The sequence below is a fragment of the Protopterus annectens genome, chromosome 10.part0, assembly GCF_019279795.1.
Source record: "Protopterus annectens isolate FY-2018-M chromosome 10.part0, PAN1.0, whole genome shotgun sequence".
Taxonomy (NCBI): Eukaryota; Metazoa; Chordata; order Ceratodontiformes; family Protopteridae; genus Protopterus; species Protopterus annectens.
In genome coordinates, this window is record NC_056744.1 from 1,286,435,755 (window position 1) to 1,286,458,073 (window position 22,319).

Consider the following 22,319-nt stretch of genomic DNA (forward strand, 5'->3'; position numbering starts at 1 on the left):
GTTTTCTGTTACAGGACAGATATAAACATTCGCCATGCTGAGGGGAGTTTAGACTGCATGCATCTTTCAGTTTGGACATCTGGCTTTGGGTAGCATTACATCTAGGTTCTTATCCCTTGTGATACCTATGGAGGTGGAGCATCGTGTCTTGCTCAGCATGTCATCCCAGGCTGGCACGCATTGGATTCCCTTTGACTAATGGCAATACTTAAGCCAATTATTGTAATTGATCATCTCGTCTTCATATTGTGGCATCATGCTTGGTGAGGGTAGGATGTTAGTCAGGGTCATCATGTTTGCATATACTACATGGTGTTACATTGCTTAACACATGGCAATCATGCCTCAGGTGGTGCTGCAGGGCTGTCTATGTTGGATGCACATACTACACTCCCTGTACATGTTTGATAGCAGGTTGTGTCAACTTAGGCATCCCTTTTACTATATGTGTGAGTCAGAGAGAGGTATCATTTCCTGGGTTCCTACTGAGCCAGTGTATGTGCTATGCATTGCCGCTTTGCCAAGGCCAAGGCATACTGGGCACGCCTCCTTCTGCCTACTGGGGCAGGCTCAGGTTGTTCCTCCTCCGAGTCACTCTCTGCCTGTGATTGGCTTGGCAATGGTGGGGGGCTGTTTGGCCCAGCCCTATGCTGGTCCTGCTGCAGCTGTTTTCACAGAATCATATTATGTAGCATAGCACATACCATGACAATTTGGGTACATGTAGTTGGTGAGTACTGCAAGGCTCCACCAGATGTGTCCAGGCACCGGAACTGTGACTTGAGCAGCCCAAAGACACGCTCAATTACATTTTGTGTTTGTGCGTGTGCCTCATTATGGCGTTCTTGTTCAGGTGTGTGTGCGTTTCTGATGGGTGTCATCAGCCACGGCTCCAGTGCATAGCCAGCATCCCCCACTAAGTGACCATGTGGGATGTCCCCATTGGCAAATGTCTGGTACAGCTGCGTCAGATGCCAGATATGGGAATCGTGGTAGCTTCCAGGGCAGCCAGCACACACATTCATTATTATGCCCTGGGCATCACACACGATCTGGCAGTTGATGGAGGGGAAGCCCTTGCGGTTAATGTAGGCCCTACCCCGCTCACCGGCTGGTGCTTTGATGCGTATATGCGTGCAGTCTATTGCACCCACTACCTCAGGGTATTCCATTATTTGCTGGAAGAGACGCATATTGCTGGCCAATACCTCACGGGAATTGGGGAAATATACATGCTCACCGACATGTGCTGACATGGCATCCAGGAACTGGTGCAGTACCCTGGATGCTGATGCCTGTGATATCCCCATCATATCACCAGTTGGTCTCTGGAAGGTACCTGTTGCTAGTATTCTTAGGCCAACATATACCTTGGTTTCCACTGGGATGGGTTCCCCTCTGCTGGTTCTGTGTTTGAGGTGTGGCCTGCACAGCTCAACAATTTGCTGCAGGAGGTCTCTGTCCACTCTATAGCGCTCCACTATCTCCAGCTCATGTAACCCCTGGTAGGTGACCCTGGGCCTGTACACTCTTCTCCATCTCCTCACTGTGGGTTGTCTGGCAGCATTTGCATAGTCACCACTCTCAGCAAGTTGCATATGTCTCCTTATAACAGCTATGGCAGCCCCTAGCATTTTTGGTCTGAGTGAAGCTTTTTCAGTTTTCACTTCTAGTAGCTTACTCCTCTGTTGCAGTGTCTCTTGAGAGAAACATTCTGCACTGTTGTTTGCAGAGTTTTAAGTGCTGGGCTGGGCTACTATTCTGCCTGTGTAATTGCCTGCTTCTGATTGTTTTCACCTCCTAGCTCTGCCAGTAATTTCTGCTAGCTTCCTACTATTTCCCATGCTTCCTTTTTCCCTTCTGTTTCCTCAGGGGGGAGCAACGCACATACCAGCAAAAACACGCTCACGGTGGCTAACACGCACGCACACATGCTTAGACGGACTAGAATTTGCTTATTCGGGTTAAAACGTGCGCACACCAGCGCAAACAAGTATACAGGTGTTTAAACAGGCTCCTACATGCATATTCTGCCTTAAACACGTGCACTCATGCTTACACGCACGCACTCTATCTTACTCGTGCCTACCAGCACGCACACGCGAAAATGCATGCCCAGCAAGAAACTTTGGTGTTATCCATCGTGTACACCTTCCATTTTTTGGCTTTCCCATGCCTACTTGTTGACACTCCTCTTTCCATGATGTGTGACTGACAGCTTTCACATGCCACTGTCCTCCAATGAGCTGCATTCCTTTCATGCATTCCCCCCTGTGATGTCACCTATCTCCTACTCTGTTACTCCCCCTTATACTACTCCTACACTGCACGGATTGTGCTCATTTTCTATGTAACAGTGCGATTCACTATCCTACCACTCATTTACATAGGATTGCCTACTAATGCTTAGTTACATGTCTTACACTCCGCTTCCCCCCTTAGCAACCCCTACTCGGTGGCCATGTTGTTTTACCCTGCTATTCCCTTCCATTGTATACTCATGCTTTGCATAAACCCACATTTGTGGGTTTAATATTTTTATTTTTTGTTTTTTTATAGCACAGCCGGTTTGCGCGATGCTGCGCTACGCCGAAAAAAAATATTTTTATTTCATGTTTGCATCAGGGTACGTTGCCAGTGGCCACATATTTGGCCATTGGCATGCTGCCTGCAACATTTGCAACCTTTATTTGGAGCTGACAAGGCTCCATTGTGTTATTTGCAGAACGGTACTCAGTTATCAACTGAGTACATTTCTGCAGATAACACGGCTCTTACACAGGCAGGTTTCTGCTTCCTGGATCGTGAAATTACCTCATTTGCATGCCTTTCAGCTGCAAGTGAGGTAATTAGCATATCCACGCCCTGCCCGTGTAAGAGCCGTTTTAGGTGCTCTCTTACACGCACATTCAGGCTGTTCCTGGATCGCGATGGCTGCATGGAGTCTTACACTACTCTTAGACTCCGTGCAAGCCATTGTGAATCCTGCCCTATGTTTTTTGTTACCTCAGTTTTGTTGGAGCCTGTGGATTTACAGCAAATATGCTTGCCTTGGAAGTGAGTCAGTTAAATATGCAAATATGTTTTAAGAGTTTATATAAAAAGTGATCTCAGTTTATAAATTAAAATTATTTTCTGGGGTTTTTTTTGTTCTATAGTAAGATTAATGTCATTAGAATGAAATGGTGGATACAGTTTGCTATACTATTTGAAAAAAACTGTTAATGCTTTCACGTTCAATTGTGAGAATTTGATAATAAATCTTTTTTATTCAAGCAATAGAAAAAAATGTTGCAAATTATAAACTCAATGTCTATTGGTATCTTAATAGATGGAACTGGAGGCCCATGCAATAATATAGCTGAGGTGGATAGGAGTTTTTAGGGATGGGTTGGAGGGGTGAGAGTATTTGCTGGTTATACTTCAATGAAGCAAATTAATTTGATGCAAAATATTGGCCAGGTTATTCATTAGCATAAACCAGTCATTCATATTTTCATATATCATTACTCATGACAAATGAATTAGATCTGTTATAAAGAGGTGTAAATAGGTTTACTAATCCAGTCAAGACAGCTACAAATATGATATTTATTCAAAAGGTGAGACCTAATTCAGTTGCTCTACACAAAACTCATCTTGAAACAAAGCATGTGAGGTTCATGACATTATTTTATGAAACATTCTGGGAGGCTAGATTAAGAGTGTGGTTGTCTTGCTTCTTAAAACCTGTTAACTCCATTTAAATGGTGTGCTAGAGAATATAGCAGATACATTTGTGTCCCTTAGTGGTCATTTGTTTAATGATCAGATCATCTAGTAAGTGTCTACATTACCCTGGGAACAGAGCACAAGAATATGTGGAATCCCATGAGGGAGAGTATAACATTTTATCAAGATATACATATTCATAAGGGAGACTGAAATGTAAAGCATATATAGAAGTGAACAGTGCCATTAGACATGGGAGTGTTCCCCAGATATTATTTTTCCCTCTGGCTACTCTAAAACCTTTGGGCATGCTTTTATCCATATTGTTTACTTAATCAGGAGTATATGTTTTATGAGACCTGGCAATGGGAACTGGACTGGAATGAACAGACTTGTATAACAAAAGAGCATATTGGTCATATTGGTTGACCCCACTGTCATATTATTTTAGATCATGGTGCCCAGCTGCATTTAAAACTTCCATTTCACCAATTCAGGAAAGATGAGAGAGGGGTGTACAAGTTAAATATTTTTTCTTTCATTTTTTTCACTTTACATCAATGCTATTCATTTGATTAAAATAAGAAATATATGGGCACATTTGTAGTGTAATAAATGTTATTCTAGTACTAAAGCAACACAGTACACATTAGCTCTTTTTAATTTTGCCCTACTACTGAACTTGCAACAATAGGCTTGCAAAGAGAACAAAGATCTTTACTGATAAAACTTATTTTTTTACTTTGTTTATTGATACTTTTGTACTTTTAAATGGGACTAGGAACAAATCCATTGCTAACAGTCTGCCGTTACAATCTTACTTATTCATAGGTTCATGGGTGAATATTAGGCTAATGACTGCTGGGACCTTTATAATCTTAGCCATGCATCCTAAATGTATACTGCAAGTTTTTGAGCCTTAGAAGTTATTTTTAAGGGGTATCTATAACCTAGGATATGATTTTACAGACTGCCTCTGTCCATTAGAGACATAGGTGTTCTCATCCACTGGTCCAGGTTATGCTTGAATAAGGTTAGGGAAGAACTCTACTTCACGTGGATAGGAAGCTTGTTCTAGTGGAGGGGAAATCTCTGAGAAGCATACTTGTCCCTCCAAAATGTCCTCCTCATGTTACAAGTAAGGTTAAAGTCCTTAAATTGTGTAATTCTATTGCTATTGGTTTTGTAGATGTTCAATAGGTCCTTCAGAGCAAGATCCAAGGATGCCTTCTATGCCAAGCACAGATCACCTCTTAACAGTCTGCAAGAAACCAAGAATAGGGATAGGGCTTTGAGGAGATCTGCATAGGACATCATGTTAATACCTTGTGTTCTTTTTGTGATTAACCTCTGTGAATGTCCCATGCCTGTTCAGGTACATACCAAAGAAGGTGTTGTACTCGATGATGGATCTGATGAGGGATGAATACTGTGGAATGATGACTTCCTTGGACCTAGATGCCATGGATTTGGTTATAAGTTGAGCAACTACAATGATTTCCTTACTACCTTATACTCATGCTGGGCGAAAGCCAGATTACTATGCATATACAGCCTCAACTCCCTGATTACAGGGTCCACTCTTAGGGTGTGTGTTATCAGTGAGGTACTTTCCTAGAGTGGATAACTTCACAAGGGTTACTTTTATGCATTTCTTCATATTGAGTTTTAAGCTTTGGCTTTTGGTACCAGTCATTTGTCTCTGTTAGTCCTCCTTGTAAGAGGTTAGTGTTTTTGGGTAACTTTAGGACTGCAACTATTAAGAAGTCATCTGCAAACTTGGTCAGCCTGAGGCCTTTGACATTGGCTTTGACTTTGGAAAAGTAAATTGCTGTATCTTCCAGCTCCTTGTAAGTTGCTCCATTAACAGTCAGTTCTTCGTCCTGTTCTGTACTACCTTTGAGGTTTCAGACATAGCTATTATATAGCCCTATACTTGTTCTTGCCTGAGATGCTATCTTTACCTCAAAACTAGATTTGGTAGACTTAATTTGCCCTCTTAGTTGCTTGTTTAGCTTGATGAGAATTTTCATTATGCTGGGCACTGCACTTCGTAATTTTAGCTATGACTTTTTTCCTGTTGTTGTACAATCCATGTTTGGATTCCACCAGGGTGGTTTGTCTTCTGATTTGGTTCTGGCTTGTTTCTGGTAGGTATAGCTCATTCTATGCATTTATCAATATGATTGTAAAGGGTTTCTGTGTACAATTTTGCATAGGCAGCTGTGATCTCTAGGTTTGGAGAGTCATGAAATTGTTCAGGTAATTGCCTAAAAATAGGTAGTTTGCCTTAGAGTAGTTTTTAATTGTTACAGGGCTTGCTAAGATCACAACATTCATTTTTATTTCCAAGGAGACCGTTTTACTGTCTGACCTTACCAGAGAAGGCACTATACTGGGGGATGCAGCTTTCTCTTACATTTGTGAGTACCAGATTGAGTATGTTTGCACCTCTAGTGCACAAATGGACTAACTGGTCCAGGGTGTTTGTGATTACAAAATCCAGGAATCTCTGGTCCTGCAAATTTGTGGTCATGCAGAATTCCCTGTTTATAAACGGGTGGTATTGGGTTGAATGGTGAGTTTTTCCAGTAGTTCTAAGTATGAGCTATGGGTTTCATGGGCAATTTTATGACTGCAACTATTAAGAAGCCATCTACAAACTTGGTCAGCCAGAGACCTTTGACACTGGCTTTGACTTTGGAAAAGTAAATTGCTATATCTTCCAGCTCCTTGTAAGTTGCTCCATTAACAATCAGTTCTTCACCCTGTTCTGTACTACCTTTGAGGTTTCAGACATAGCTATTATATAGCCCTATACTTGTTCTTACCTGAGAGGCTATCTTTACCTCAAAACTATATTTGGTAGACTTAATTTGCCCTCTTAGTTGCTTGTTTAGCTTGATGAGAATTTTCATCATGCTGGGCATTGCACTTCGTAATTTTAGCTATGACTTTTTTCCTGTTGTTATACAATCTATGTTTGGATTCCACCGGGATGGTCTGCCTTCTGATTTGGTTCTGGCTTGTTTCTGGTCAGTATAGCTGTCTCTATGCATTTATCAACATGATTGTACAGGGTTTCTGTGTGATCTCTAGTTTGGAGAGTCATGAAATTGTTCAGGTAATTGCTTAAAAATAGGAAGTTTGCCTTAGAGTAGTTTCTAATTGTTACAGCTCTTGCCAAGATCACAACATTCATTTTTATTTCTAAGGAGACCATTTTACTGTCTGACCTTACCAGAGGGGGCACTACACTGGGGGATGCAGCTTTATCTCACATTTCTCTCACAGATTGAGTATGTTTGCACCTCTACTGCACAAATGAACTAACTGGTCCAGGGTGTTTGTGATTACAAAATCCAGGAATCTCTGGTCCTGCAAATTTGTGGTCATGTAGAATTCTTGTTTATAAAGGGGTGGTATTGGGTTGAATGGTAAGTTTTTCCAGTAGGTCTATGTATGAACTATGGGTTTCATGGGTCAAAGGGACGAGCTATAGCTTGCAAGTATTTGATATGGGACCCTTCATATGGTAATTTGGAAATGAAGAAGCTCAAGCAAGTTATCCTGATTGACCAAACTTGATGCATGTTTGTTTTCATATATATATCAAGACACTTCCACCTTTAATCCCTACTTGTGCAATAGCTAATCCAAATGTGTAGAAGGCATTGTATCCCTGCACTGCACACTGTAGCTTTAAACCATGTTTCATAACTGCACACATGTCTTCATTCTCCAGTGTAAGGAGAGCTTGGATGGAGTGAAGTTTCTTGCTTAGGATCTTGGCATTGAGTAGTAAAACCTTTAGATTCTCTTGGGTTGATTTGGCTAAACTGGATGGTTTGTCAGTTTGGCATTGCCCAAAAAATGCTCTATGGGCAAGACATTTTTTAGCCAATATTCAAACACCTAACCTAGCAGGTAGAGACAGGTGCAGAGCAACATAGTCTGTTGACCAATATCCTCCCATGCTAACAAATATTGTACCACCTTTGAATGACACACGAATCTAAGCCAGTTATCAAAGTCAATAATCTTCTGTTTGTACAATGACAACATGCTTGAAGAAAATAGAATGATGCTCAATGCTCAGTTCATACCAGCATGGGATACCCAGTCCAACAGGCCCATAATGTCTCTTTTCATATAGTCCATGGAGGTGCATCTCAGGTCACTGGCACACACATTAACTATGAATGATTCATACTGATACTTGTGGTTCAGTGACTTGAGTGCATCTGTAACTTGGCTGATCCTTGTTCTTGATAGGCAGCTTCCTGTGATTTTCTCCTTATTCAGCCTGGTGAGTGGAGCATCCATATGTCTCACAATGGACATGTCTTGTGACTTGAGTATTGGGTAGTGTGTTGGTTTGCCTGATGAGCTTTGTAGTTGAGGATCCATGGGGTGTGGCTTTATATGTGGTGTTGAGTGTTGTTTCAGTAGAGTGCTTTTGGGCTTCTGGATTTGCTGAGGATAATCAATGCATGTTGAGTGTCTGGGAGGTCTTTGCGGTTTAAGAAGATTATTTTTTTTAGCACTTCAGTATATGCAGGTCTATGTTCCAAGTGCATGCTATGTTATTGGCAACTTGAATGCTATAGTTAGTATTTGTCTGTAAGAATCCTGCCTCTAGTGACATTGCGTAATTACATCTCTTGCATACTCTATCAGTTTTGCTAAGAATTAATTGGTCACCAGTGAACATGAGACGATTGTTATATTGTATAAGGATGCCCCCACTAGTGTGGCTTCACAGAAATTGGGAAAGTGCATATACATGATGTAAGCTCCTTCAAGGTGAACCACAAGTGTGTATCAAGAGGAGTTACTAATAGGCTAGCCTGGGTGCTTTTTAGGCTAGAAGCAAAAACTGGGCTATTTAGAAATAGTTTCATGGGGCAGTGCTTCTCAGCACATAAACTAGTTGTCTTTTGTGCAGTTGAGTTACTGGGAACAGTTTCATATGTAGTTTTATACGGAAAATGTAGTTTCAGAGCGCTAGCATCTATACAAGTACTGCTAAACACCAATAACTGTATTGCAATAAAACAATCTCACTTTATCCCTCCTATATGTTTCCCAGCTTGAACAGACTAGGCTACCCCCTACCGCCACTAGATGATTTATCCTAAGTGGTAAAGCTACACTAGCCCAAACCAGCTAGTGCATAAGTTCCTTGACTTTGTTGACTCAAATGCTCTGCAACAAATTGTTCAAGAGGAACAAACATATTAGATCTGGTTCTCACTAACATGTCAAATGGATGCACTACCAAAACTGTTGGACCCTCATTAGTTAAATATGACCATAAATCAGTCACCTTCAAGCTGATACTAACACCAGAACTCACGAATGGTGAAATCAGACTAAAAACTTCACCAAGTCAAACTATACCCTCCTAGGCGAAAGTATAAATGCATTCCGAGCCCTACCCCCAGCTGGAAGTTGTAGCTACACTAAAGCTTACACTAAAGCCCTTTACAATCACTTACATATGTGTAGAGACTCGGCTGTACCAGAAAGAATTAAAGCCAGATTCCCAAGTAAAAACATGCCACCATGGTGGACATCCAACATCAACAAACTTTACAATAAATGCAAAAAAGTCGCTGTCCATGAAAATAAATGCAAGACCCCAACAATGGAAAAGCACCCTCCTCAGCCTCAACAGGCAAATAAGACAACTTGTCAAATCCTCTAAGGGCCTCTTTGAGACAAACTTAGTTAGCACAGCCAAGGAAAACCATAAGGCCTTTTACAGCTACATATGTAGCCTAAAAGGTAGAACCCAAGCATGTGCAGAACTAGTGACCAATTGTATCACACACACTGACCCCACAGAGATAGAAAACCTGCTAGCAGATAGATTTGGCAAAAATTTCACCCCCCCCATCCCCTCCAAATCTATCACAAACCTTGCCCCAAACTTCTCCACACTCTACATATCTGAAGAACAAGTAATCAAAGCCTTGTGCAAGGCAAAAAACACAGCCTCTATGGGACCAGTTGGCATCCCAGGCTGTCTTCTAAACAGGCTAAAACATGGACTAGCATCACCATTAAGTACCCTTTTCAATCATAGTCTAACCACAAGCTTTGTTCCTGCAGAATGGAGAACAACAGTTATTCCCCTCCACAAAGCTAGCCTAGCAACAGACCCGTTGAATTACAGACCCATAAGCCTGACCAGCCTCATTTGTAAGGCCATGGAACGTACCAATATGGACCTCATAAATAAAGACATAGGTAATCTCCAAACCCTAGATCCTCCCCAATTCGGCTTCATCAAGGGCAGATTCTACCTGTTAAATCTTGTGGATTTTTTTGAAAATGTGACCAGGGCCATTGATGAAGGCAAGCCTGTGCACACAGCATACTTTGACTTGGCAAAGGCTTTCAACACAATCCAACACTCAGGCATTACAGATAAATTTAGCAAACTGAATGTAAACCCCTTCGTTATAAGATGGGTTGCTAACTGGCTCACAAACTGGAAAACACTATCAAAGTGGCGACATCACATCAACCAGCAGACCTGTTACCAGCATGGTGCCACAGGGGTCAGTGCGCTGGGCCCCTTACTGTTTGGCATATACTTCTCAGAAGTTCTGTTCAAAACTATGGGGTTGCAGTTGACCAACTTTGCAGATGGCTGCAAACTGGGCGCAATTATTGAACCCACAAATTATGCCAGTTTACTCCAGGTGGGTCTTATGCAGACTAGCGACTGGTGTCTTAGTCACAGTCTCAAACTGAATGCACAGAAATGCATCATCATTCCCTTCTGCACAAACAATGTCCCATCACACTATCAAATCAACAACAATACCCTAAGTACCCACAAAGTTTTAAGAGAGTTGGGTTCACAAGTTGACCATGATCTTAACTTCAACCACCATGTGTCTACTGTAGTAAGGAAGACTTTCTATGTAGCACACTTGATTAGTAAAGGCATTGCCTCGAGAGCAAAAGAGATTATAACCCGTCTATACTAGGCACTTACCCAGCTCATAATTGAGTATAATGCTCCATTCAGCATGTACCGTGCAAAGAACCTGCAGCAATTGGAGAGACCTCAGAGGTTTCTAACAGAGATCATCAAGGGACTCCAACATGTGCCGTACATAGACCGACTAAAATCTCTGTCACTTTACTCTGTATCATATAGGCTTCTTAGAGGAGACATGCCTGGCTTACAGAGCAATCTCAGGCTCAAACCTAATGAACTTGCTGCATATCCATAAATCAAATGGGACTAGAGCAACGTATTACAGGGACCTAAATATGGCCTGCAACTTAAATAGGACATGCTGGAGGGACAGATTTATCTCCCAGCAACTGCCGTGCCTTTGGAATAGGCTACCTATTCACATGAAACAGAGCACCTCTATGACACTGTTCAAAAGGAACCTGAACAAGTGGATGGGGCACCATAAATTCTTAATGGAACAAGCTTTCAAAATGTAAGGTAAGACATTTTCCATAAGCGTCCAAAGACAACTTTGAGATTCTCTTCTGAAATTAATTTGCAGGCTGAAAAAAATACTGATCATAAGGGCAGCAAGGCACAATATTTGGGATGAATGGCTAGGCTTAAAAAAGCTTTTGTGGTCATCAGCCTAGTAAACACCGATGAACCTATGAATATAGCAATATCAAGGTAATGTGCTGCTGCCAATATTCTTATTTTTTTGGAGATATTTTTTGATCCCTCTGACCCAAAGCCATAAGACAATCCATCAAGAAGAAACATGGGAGCACAGATCTCATGTAGAACATAAAATAGATGGTGATTATGCTTCAGGAACTACATCACAATACTGGGCCCTTCAAAAAATACTGGGCCCTTCATAACAAAAGGTATCAGTGGCAAGGCAGTGCTGATAAAAATATATGGCAACCTGTTTAGATTGCAGTAGACTACAGTTTGGTTGGTAGATTAGGCCTTTTGGATTTCTCATTCACTCACCTACCACTGTATACAATGTATGCACCAGTGGGAGACACAGGTAGCCTGTGGCAAAAGTTGCTTGTATACATATTTATGACAAGGAAGTCAGAAAAGACACAGGATACATACATGACACTACAAGAGATTGCTGATGACTTAGTACTTAGATATGTCATTCAGGACTTTGACAGAACTGCCTTGAATGCAGCCTATACAGAGTTCCCTGCTGCATGTAACAAAGATCTGTCATTTTTACCTTTTTTCAGATTGTCTCCAGAAAACTTTAGTGCTGTGGACTGCAGCAGCTGTATGACAGGAACTCTGCGGTGTATGATGCACTTATGAAAACTGAGAATTTCAGTGCTGTGGACTTCAGCAGCTGTATGACCAGACAGGAACTCTGCAGTGTATGATACACTTAGAAACAGAAAAACATTCACGGAGGCTCTCAATAATAATCTGCTCAAGCAATAGAGACCTCTAAAGCAGAAAGGCAATCAACCTCCACCCCCAACACAACCCAAATGACACATAGCCCACAGACTCAGTGTGCCACTCAACCACAGCCCATAAGGCAAAACAATGTACCCAACACACTAGTCATGGGTGACTCTATAGTCAGGCACATTGATGTCCCACTCACCAGGCTAAACAAGGAGAAGGTTACTGTCAGCTGCCTGTCAGGTGTCAGGATCCGCCACATAACCCATGCACTCAGGTCACTCCACAACAAATACAAATATGACTCTGTCATTGTCCATGTTGATGTAAACGACCAGAGATGCACCTCTCTGGACTACATGAAAAGAGACATGGAAGAGCTCTCTGATATTGTAGCCCAGGCAGGTATGACACTAGCCCTGAGTAGCGTCCTGCTATCATCCAGAATGATACCGCAGTACAAGGACAAAATTACTGACTTCAACAATTGGCTAAGCTTCTGGTGTCATTCTAAGGGGATCCAGTATCTGTCTGTCTGGGACAACATGGTCAACAGACCACAACGGTTTGCCAGAGATGGCCTGCACGTGTCACCCCTGGGATTCCAGATACTGGCTAAGGCTCTTGCCACCCCTATAGTGCCTTTTTTAGGCAAGGTTCAAATGACAAATTCACCACTGTAACAGGAACAGGCAAGCAAAAACTTAGGGTAATGCTACTCAATGCTAGAAGTCTAAATATCAAAATGCACTTCCTCGAGGTACTCCTTAAAATGGAGAACATCGATATCTGTGCAGTGACTGAGACCTGGTTCAAGACTCCAGAGTGTACCCCTGCATTACCAGGCTATAACCCATATCACACTTTTCAGTCATCTAACGGAGGTGTGTCCATATTCATTAAGGATATCCACAGCTCTAGGGTAGTTGCTCAGCATAATGCATCCGAGTTTATCCAAGTGCAACTAACTCTGGGCAAAACTGCAATCCAAATTGTAGCTTGCTACAGATCCCCCACCATGCCCCAGGATTCCCACTCCTCTTTTCTTGATATTCTGGAAAATATCAACGCTTTCTGGAATTCATAAATTCCAATGCCCTGGATCAACTTATCTACACCACCACCAGGGGCAAGAATATCCTAGACCAAGTCATTACCAACATGAATGACACACCTGAAGTCAACTCCTAGTTGGTCAGATCCGACCATAAGCTAATCACCCTAGATATCCACATCCCACCCCCACCCCCCGTTAAGGAAACCATGGTATAAAATTTCTCCAAAGCCAACTTCATGCTTCTTAAGACAGAAGTGGTGAACTTCGTGACACCCATGCAGATGGACAATACAGTTATGACTGCTGAATCCTACACAAATGCACTCTATAAGCACTTACATGAGTGCATGGATTGTGCTATCCTGAACAGAACCAAGATGCTATCCTCCAAAAAAGGAAGCTAATCTGGTGGTCCCCTGCCATAAACAAACTCTACAACAGAAGGAAGAAACTGTTGCAAAAGCGAGTAAAATCCTATGAGTGGAGGAGCTCCCTGGTCAGCCTCAGTAAGAAGCCAAGATCCCTTATATGATCCTCCAAAACTAACTACAAAAACAAAATTGCCACTGATTCTAAGGACAACCACAAAGCATTCTATAGCTATGGCAGGAATCTCAATGGCAACACCCAGATCTGCTCTGAGTTACAGCACAATGGCACGAAAATTACAGAAACAACTGATATTGCCAACATCCTGGCAGATAGGTTCAGTGCTAACTTTACCCCTCTCTCACCCCCTAAAGGGCCCATATCTATACAGGAAGAATGCAGAGTCCCTGTAATCACAACTATGCAGGTAAAAGCTGCACTCTCTAAAGCCAAAAACACAGCATTCATGGGACCGGACAACATCCCAGGCTGTGTTTTACATGAACTTCAGAACGAACTGGCTTCCCACCTAAGCACCATGTTCAATCATAGCCTCACGTCAGACTTTGTGCCCACTGAATGGTGCACAGCAACAGTTATCCCACTCCATAAAGCGAGAGCCACCACTGATCCTGGGAACTATCGCCCTATTAGCCTGACGAGCCTGGTCTGTAAGGCCATGGAACATATCATCATGGAACCCATAAACAAAGACATTGGTAACCTCCAAACTCTGGACCCCACCCAGTTCGAGTTTGTGAAAGGCAGATCATGCATCCTGAACCTGATCAACTTCTTTGAGGCAGTCACCAAAGCTGTAGATGAGGGTAAGGTGATTCATACAGCCTATCTTGACCTCACCAAGGCTTTTGACACCATCCCCCATTCTGAAATTACAGATAAACTCACTAAACTAGGTATAAATCCTTCCATCACACGATGGGTTGTCAACTGGCTCACTGACAGAACCCACACTATAAAAGTTGCAGACTCCAAATCTGACCTCAAACCAGTGACAAGTGGAGTACCACAGGGTTCAGTCCTGGGACCTCTTCTGTTTGGTATCTACTTCTCTGAAGTACAGGCTAACACAGAAGGCCTTTGGCTAATGAAGTTCACAGATGACTGCAACTAGGAGCCATAGTCGAGTCCCCAAATGATGTGGACATCATACAAAAGGGCCTCACTGAGACAGATGCCTGGTGTCAGAGCCATGGCCTCAAGCTCAATGCCAAAACGTGCATTTTCATCCCCTTTGGTAAAAACTCTGTACCCATGAACTACCATACAGGCAGCAGTCTACTTAATGCCGAATGTGTGATAAGAGACCTTGGGACCCAGGTGGACAGTAGTCTCTCTTTTGATAATCACATCGCCACAGTAGTCAGGAAATCCTTCTATGTGGCACACCTCATCACAAAAGGGTTCTCATCCAGGAAAAAAAGAGGTCATTGTTCCCCGCTACTCGACACTCATTAGACCCATTATAGAGTAAAACGCCCCTTTTGGAATGTACCTCATAAGACATTTGCAGCAGCTGGAAAGGCCACAGAAGTACCTTACAAAGATGATTACTGGCCTCAAACAGATGTCCTACACTGACCATCTCAAAAAACTCCAGCTTTACTTCGTAGCATATCACCTACTCCAAGGTGATCTCTACCTAACATATAAGGCTATGTCAAACCCAGAGCTGTTGGACATGCTACACCTAATGAAATCCCAGTCCCTCCGAGCTACACGCTCTAGGGACCTAAACCTTGTCACCACAATAAACAGGACATGCTGGAGGGATAGATTCCTGTCCCAGAGACTTCCCATACTCTGGAACAAGCTACCCATCTATGTCAAGCAAAGTTCCTCATTAGCACTCTTCAAGAAAAATCTTGATGCGTGGATGGGAAATAGGAAATACACCTAGGGGATCACTTCTGTGGCTCTGCTCGACAGGGGCACAGGAAAATAACTTTCTTTGGTGTCATAAGCCAGGGAACCTTGTTGGCTAGGCTTACTTAGGCCCTTGGGCCAATAGCCTAGTACCTACCTATGAACCTATGAACCTATCAAAACTGATGTTCCAGCAGAAGTGCCATCAGTGGTGGACAAGCTGCTACAGAATATGTCAGACACTTAGAGAGAAGATGCTTAGTAGTGTGTTGGTGGTTACATTTCTGGTATGATATGACTGTCCCTCAGGAAGTATTCTAGCTACTTGAAATACAAGCTGTCACATATCCTCTTATTTTTGTATGGTAGTGACATCATAAAGTGACTGTCTCTCATCTAGGACAAAATAAACTGTTGACATAACAGAATGAAATCCAGCTTAGGATGGTTCAGTGTCTCAGAAGTTTACATGCTCACATTCTTACAAGCAGAGAAAAACCTCAGTAACTCCATAAAGCTGGATGACCATAGGGAACTGCCTTCATTACCACTGCCCAAATGATGCAGAATTCACATGCAGTAGAACATGATGATGCAGACAAGGGACCAGCACAGCACTGTAAACTTTGTCAGAACAATTACGCTGGTGTATAATATTTAAAAATAATTCACAACTGGTTGTAGATAACTCAGGATTTACCCACAGTTGTCATGGTTTGATTGGGTCTATATTATGTGATCGAAAGACGTGTTCATCGAACACGTTTTCATAGACACATAAACAGCAAAAACACTAATAACTGAATGGCCACTTCAGCAAATTTTTCCCAAACTTTCAAACCCTACAAAGTGAGGAAATTTGCCCCCCCACAGCCCCTGATGTGGGGGGCTGTGCCCCCCATACCCCCCTTAAAAAATATACCAACTCCAAGATCACACTGCAGTGGGGAAAAGGGCAAATCCCCGATGATGGCCAAACGTTTTTCCACTGGGAAAAAAATTTGCTGAAGTGGCTGTTCAGAGATTAGTGTGTTCGCTGTTTATTTGTCGATGAAAATGTGTTCAATGAACACATCTTTTGATCACATAATATAGACCCGTTTGATCACAAGGGCAAGGCCTGAGTGAGTAAACAAAGCCAAGTGTGTATTAATCCTGCATTACCTACACACAGGAGTGGAGAATTGTTATTATACAATAACATTATTAAAAAAAAAACATATTTTTTTCTAGTCATTGTATAAAGGGCTATGTTCTTCCACCAGTTCTTAGTAGTCTGTGTGCTTATCATGTACTAAGCCTTCTATTTGATAGCAGCTGAACAGGACATTAAAGATTGTTTTAAGTTTTTTGTTTTTAAGATACTTAGGAGTTCCAGAGTCCCTGTGGTGTCTTTGGTGCATAGTCTGCATATTCTTAGGAGTTCCAGAGTCCCAGCAGTGTCTTTGATGCATAGTCTGCATTTTCTTTTTTGTTTCAGGTGCCACAAAGTTCAGGGAAGTCTTCTCTGCAGAGTCTTGAATTACTTATATGGGACAGGAAAATGGAAGCTCTGAGTTCCCAGTTCTTTTAGTTTTTTGTATTTTTTTTAACTATATTTCTATTATTCTAATCTAAGGTGCACGTTTTGTTGATATGCAGTAGTGTGGGGATTTTTTTTTCTTTTTTAACAGGCAAGTGACTTTTAATCACTTTTTCAGGGGAGAGAACAGATGCTGGATTATTTACAATGGGTCCACTTACTGGTCTGTCCAATTAGCATGCATGTTCTTGAATACAAAAGACTCAAAATGTAAAAGATGCACTGCTTTCAAAGCAGGTTGTCACTTAATAAAGAATATCCATATTTCTTCAGCATCGAAATTTACAGAAATAAACCTTAACAATGCCAGTGCTGAAGAATTGCTGTTAGTATGCTGTCATATGGTTTATTATATTTGATGTGGTGTAGTTTAAAAAAACAGACATACTATATTCTGGTTTGGGAGGGTGGCCTAATGGTTAAGGTGTTTGCCTTACAAACACAAGGTGCAGGGCTTGAGTCTCATAAGGGATGATTGGCTAAGCATGCAATGGCTCACAAGGGTAGTTACCCTAGTACTAACCTATGAACCATCAACAGTTTATTGTTACAGGTTGAAAAGCAGAGACTCTGCACCATATTACAGACATTTCTTAATGCCAATACCAAAAAATTGTTGGGTCTCATCCATATATGCAGTGCTCAATTTACAATGAGCATGCTGACTGATTTCTCCAATCAGCATGTACGTTTATGAATGCAAATGGCCCTTTATTTTATAATTTCTCTTATAAACTGTGAAATTACCTGTAAGTAAAAATTGTATGAATGGTTGGACACTAAAGAGGGAGAAAAGGACCTGTACCGACTGGCTAGACAGTGGGACCGAGCTGGGAAAGATGTGTAGGAGGTAAGGGTGATAAAGGATAGTGAGGGAAATGTACTCACAAGTGAGGAGAGTGTGTTGAGCAGATGGAAAGAGTACTTTGAGGGGCTGATGAATGAAGAGAATGAGAGTGAGAGAAGGTTGGATGATGTGGGGATAGTGAATCAGGAAGTGAAACAGATTAGCAAGGAGGAAGTAAGGGCAGCTATGAAGAGAATATAGAATGGAAAGGCCGTTGGCCCAGATGACATACCAGTGGAAGCATGGAGGTGCTTAGGAGAAATGGCAGTGGTGTTTTTAACCAGATTGTTTAATGAAATTTTGGAAAGTCAGATGATGCCTGAGGAGTGGAGAAAAAGTGTTTTGGTACCTATCTTTAAGGATAAGGGTGATGTGCAGAGCTGTAGTAACTACAGAGGGATAAAATTGATCAGTCACAGCTTGAAATTATGGGAAAGAGTAGTGGAAGATAGGTTAAGAAGGGAGGTGATTTTTAGTGATCAGCAATATGGTTTCATGCTGGGAAAGAGCACTACAGATGCGATATTTGCTCTGAGAGTGTTGATGGAGAAATATAAAGAAGGTCAGAAGGAGTTACATTGTGTCTTTGTGGACTTAGAGAAAGCATATGGCAGGGTGCCTAGAGAGGAGTTGTGGTATTGTATGAGGAAGTCAGGCTTAGCAGAGAAGTATGTAAGAGTGCTACAGGATATGTACAAGGGTAGTGTGACAGTGTTGAGGTCTGCGGTGGGAGTGAGAGAAGGTTGGATGATGTGGGGATAGTGAATCAGGAAGTGAAACAGATTAGCAAGGAGGAAGTAAGGGCAGCTATGAAGAGAATGAAGAATGGAAAGGCCGTTGGCCCAGATGACATACCAGTGGAAGCATGGAGGTGCTTAGGAGAAATGGCAGTGGTGTTTTTAACCAGATTGTTTAATGAAATCTTGGAAAGTCAGACGATGCCTGAGGAGTGGAGAAAAAGTGTTTTGGTACCTATCTTTAAGGATAAGGGTGATGTGCAGAGCTGTAGTAACTACAGAGGGATAAAATTGATCAGTCACAGCTTGAAGTTATGGGAAAGAGTAGTGGAAGATAGGTTAAGAAGGGAGGTGATTTTTAGTGATCAGCAATATGGTTTCATGCTGGGAAAGAGCACTACAGATGCGATATTTGCTCTGAGAGTGTTGATGGAGAAATATAAAGAAGGTCAGAAGGAGTTACATTGTGTCTTTGTGGACTTTGACAAAGCATATGGCAGGGTGCCTAGAGAGGAGTTGTGGTATTGTATGAGGAAGTCAGGCTTAGCAGAGAAGTATGTAAGAGTGCTACAGGATATGTACAAGGGTAGTGTGACAGTGTTGAGGTCTGCGGTGGGAGTGAGAAAAGGTTGGATGATGTGGGGATAGTGAATCAGGAAGTGAAACAGATTAGCAAGGAGGAAGTAAGGGCAGCTATGAAGAGAATGAAGAATGGAAAGGCCGTTGGCCCAGATGACATACCAGTGGAAGCATGGAGGTGCTTAGGAGAAATGGCAGTGGTGTTTTTAACCAGATTGTTTAATGAAATCTTGGAAAGTCAGACGATGCCTGAGGAGTGGAGAAAAAGTGTTTTGGTACCTATCTTTAAGGATAAGGGTGATGTGCAGAGCTGTAGTAACTACAGAGGGATAAAATTGATCAGTCACAGCTTGAAGTTATGGGAAAGAGTAGTGGAAGATAGGTTAAGAAGGGAGGTGATTTTTAGTGATCAGCAATATGGTTTCATGCTGGGAAAGAGCACTACAGATGCGATATTTGCTCTGAGAGTGTTGATGGAGAAATATAAAGAAGGTCAGAAGGAGTTGCATTGTGTCTTTGTGGACTTAGAGAAAGCATATGGCAGGGTGCCTAGAGAGGAGTTGTGGTATTGTATGAGGAAGTCAGGCTTAGCAGAGAAGTATGTAAGAGTGCTACAGGATATGTACAAGGGTAGTGTGACAGTGTTGAGGTCTGCGGTGGGAGTGATGGATGCGTTTAAGGTGGAGGTAGAATTACATCAAGGATCAGCTCTGAGCCCTTTCTTATTTGCAGTGGTGATGGACAGGTTGACAGATGAGATCAGACAGGAGGCCCTGTGGACTATGATGTTTGCAGATGACATTGTCATCTGGAGTGAGAGTAGGGACCACATTGAGGAGAACCTGGAGAGGTGGAGATATGTTCTAGAGAGGAAAGGAATGAAGGTCAGCAGGACTAAGACAGAATATATGTGTGTGAATGAGAGGGAGGATAGAGGAACGGTAAGGTTGCAGGGAGTAGAGTTGTTGAAGGTGGTTGAGTTTAAGTACTTGGGATCAACAGTTCAGAGTAATGGTGAGTATGGAAGAGAGGTGAAGAAGAGAGTACAGCCAGGGTGGAATGGATGGAGAAGACTGTCAGGAGTGTTTTGTGACAGACGGGTACCGGGAAGAGTGAAAGGGAAGGTCTACAAGAGGGTAGTGAGACCAGCTATGTTATATGAGTTGGAGACGGTGGTATTGACAAAAATGCTAGAGTCTGAGCTGGACGTGGCAGAGTTAAAGATGTTAAGATTTGCACTGGGTGTGACGAGGATGGTCAGGATTAGGAATCAGTATATTAGAGGGTCAGGTCAAGTTGGACGGTTTGGAGAGAAAAGCCAGAGAGCCAAAATTGCATTGGTTTGGACATGTGCTGAGGAGGGATGCTGGGTATATTGGGATAAGGATGCTAAGGATGGAGCTACCAGGTAACAGGAAAAGAGGAAGGCCTAAGATTAGGTTTATGGATGTGGTGAGAGAGGACATGCAGGTGGTTGGTGTGACAGAGCAAGATGCAGAGAACAGGAAGAAATGGAAACGGATGGTCCGCTGTGGTGAACCCTAACAGGAACAGCTGAAAGAGAAGAAGAAGACTGAACTTAATTTTACCCTTTCCAAATCTATTGTTCTAAGTTCCAAACCAGGTAAAAATTAAAACAGCATGCACCAAGTTACATTTTGCATAAGAATATAATTTATTATCACCTTAAAATAAGAATACTTTAAATATTGTGTATGTATTAATCATCATGCTGTATCCAGGACTGTTTGTAAGCTCCTGAGTGGTGCCAAAGACTTCTCTTCAATTTATCATTTAGATCTGCTACTTCTCTCCTCTCCTACACTTATACTAGCTTATTAGTCTAGCACTTTACCAGACTTCTTGTAGCAATTATTGTAGCACACAAATGTGCTACCAGCACTAAAACGTTCTACAAGGAAACAAATCTACTACTTATTATCAATGCCCACCCCTTCAGGTATGTCTAAAGGTCAGTTCCCTGTGCTTTCTCCTATTAACCTGGTGAATTTGGGCATCCTGAGACAATGTAGCAAGTGCCTCATGTACACTGACAACCCTCTCCTCTCAACTCCCAACACTCAGACTTACGGGATATGCACATATATATCCAAATTGGAAGCCACGCACTCTCCAGCCAAGACCGGAATAGTGAGAAGGTCAACATTTGCACCACACCACATGGAACACATTGCCCTCCAGAACACACACCAGCACCACCTTCACATAAAAACACAAACCACACACCCACCTTCACGGAGGCTCTCAATAAAAATCTACCCAAGCAGCAGAGAACTCCAAGGCAGAAATGCACTTGACCACCACAACAGAACACTAATCACGAGACACATAACTCTCCTAAACAGTGTGCCACTCAACCAAAGCATGCACAACACACTAGTCACAGGTGACTCAATAATGAGGCACACTGATGTCCCACTCACTAGGTTGAATAAGGAGAAACTAACAGTCAGCTGCCTGTCAGGTGCCAGGATCCATCACATAATGCACACACTCAGGTCCCTCAACAACAGATACAGATATGACTCTGTCATTGTACATGTGGGTGTGAATGATCTGAGATGTATCTCCATGGACTACATGAAAAGAGACATGGAGGAGCTCTCGGATTATGTAGCCCAGGTGGGTACGACCCTAGCCTTGAGCAGCATCCTACCATCACCCAGAATAACACCACAGTACAAGCAGAAAATGATTGATTTCAACAACTGGCTAAGTTTCCGGTATCATTCTAAGGGGATCCAGTATCTGTCTACCTGGGATGACATGATTGACAGACCTTGATGCTTTGCCAGAGATGACCTGCATCTGTCACCCCTGGGCTTCCAGATACTGGCTAAGGCTCTTGCCACCCCTATAGTGCCTTTTTTAGGCGGTGTTCCAAAGACCAAATTACCACCGTAACAGCTACAAACAACTGCAATCTGAGGGTCATGCTGCTCAACGCTAGAAGTCTAAACCTCAAAATGCACTCACTCGAAGCACTCCTTAAAATGGAGAACATCGACATCTATGCTGTAACAGAGACCTGGTTCAAGGCAGCAGAAAGTACCCCTGCACTACCAGGCTATAACTCATTCCACACCTTTCTGCCCCAGAACTTGGACCAAAGCTCCAAAGGCAGTGGT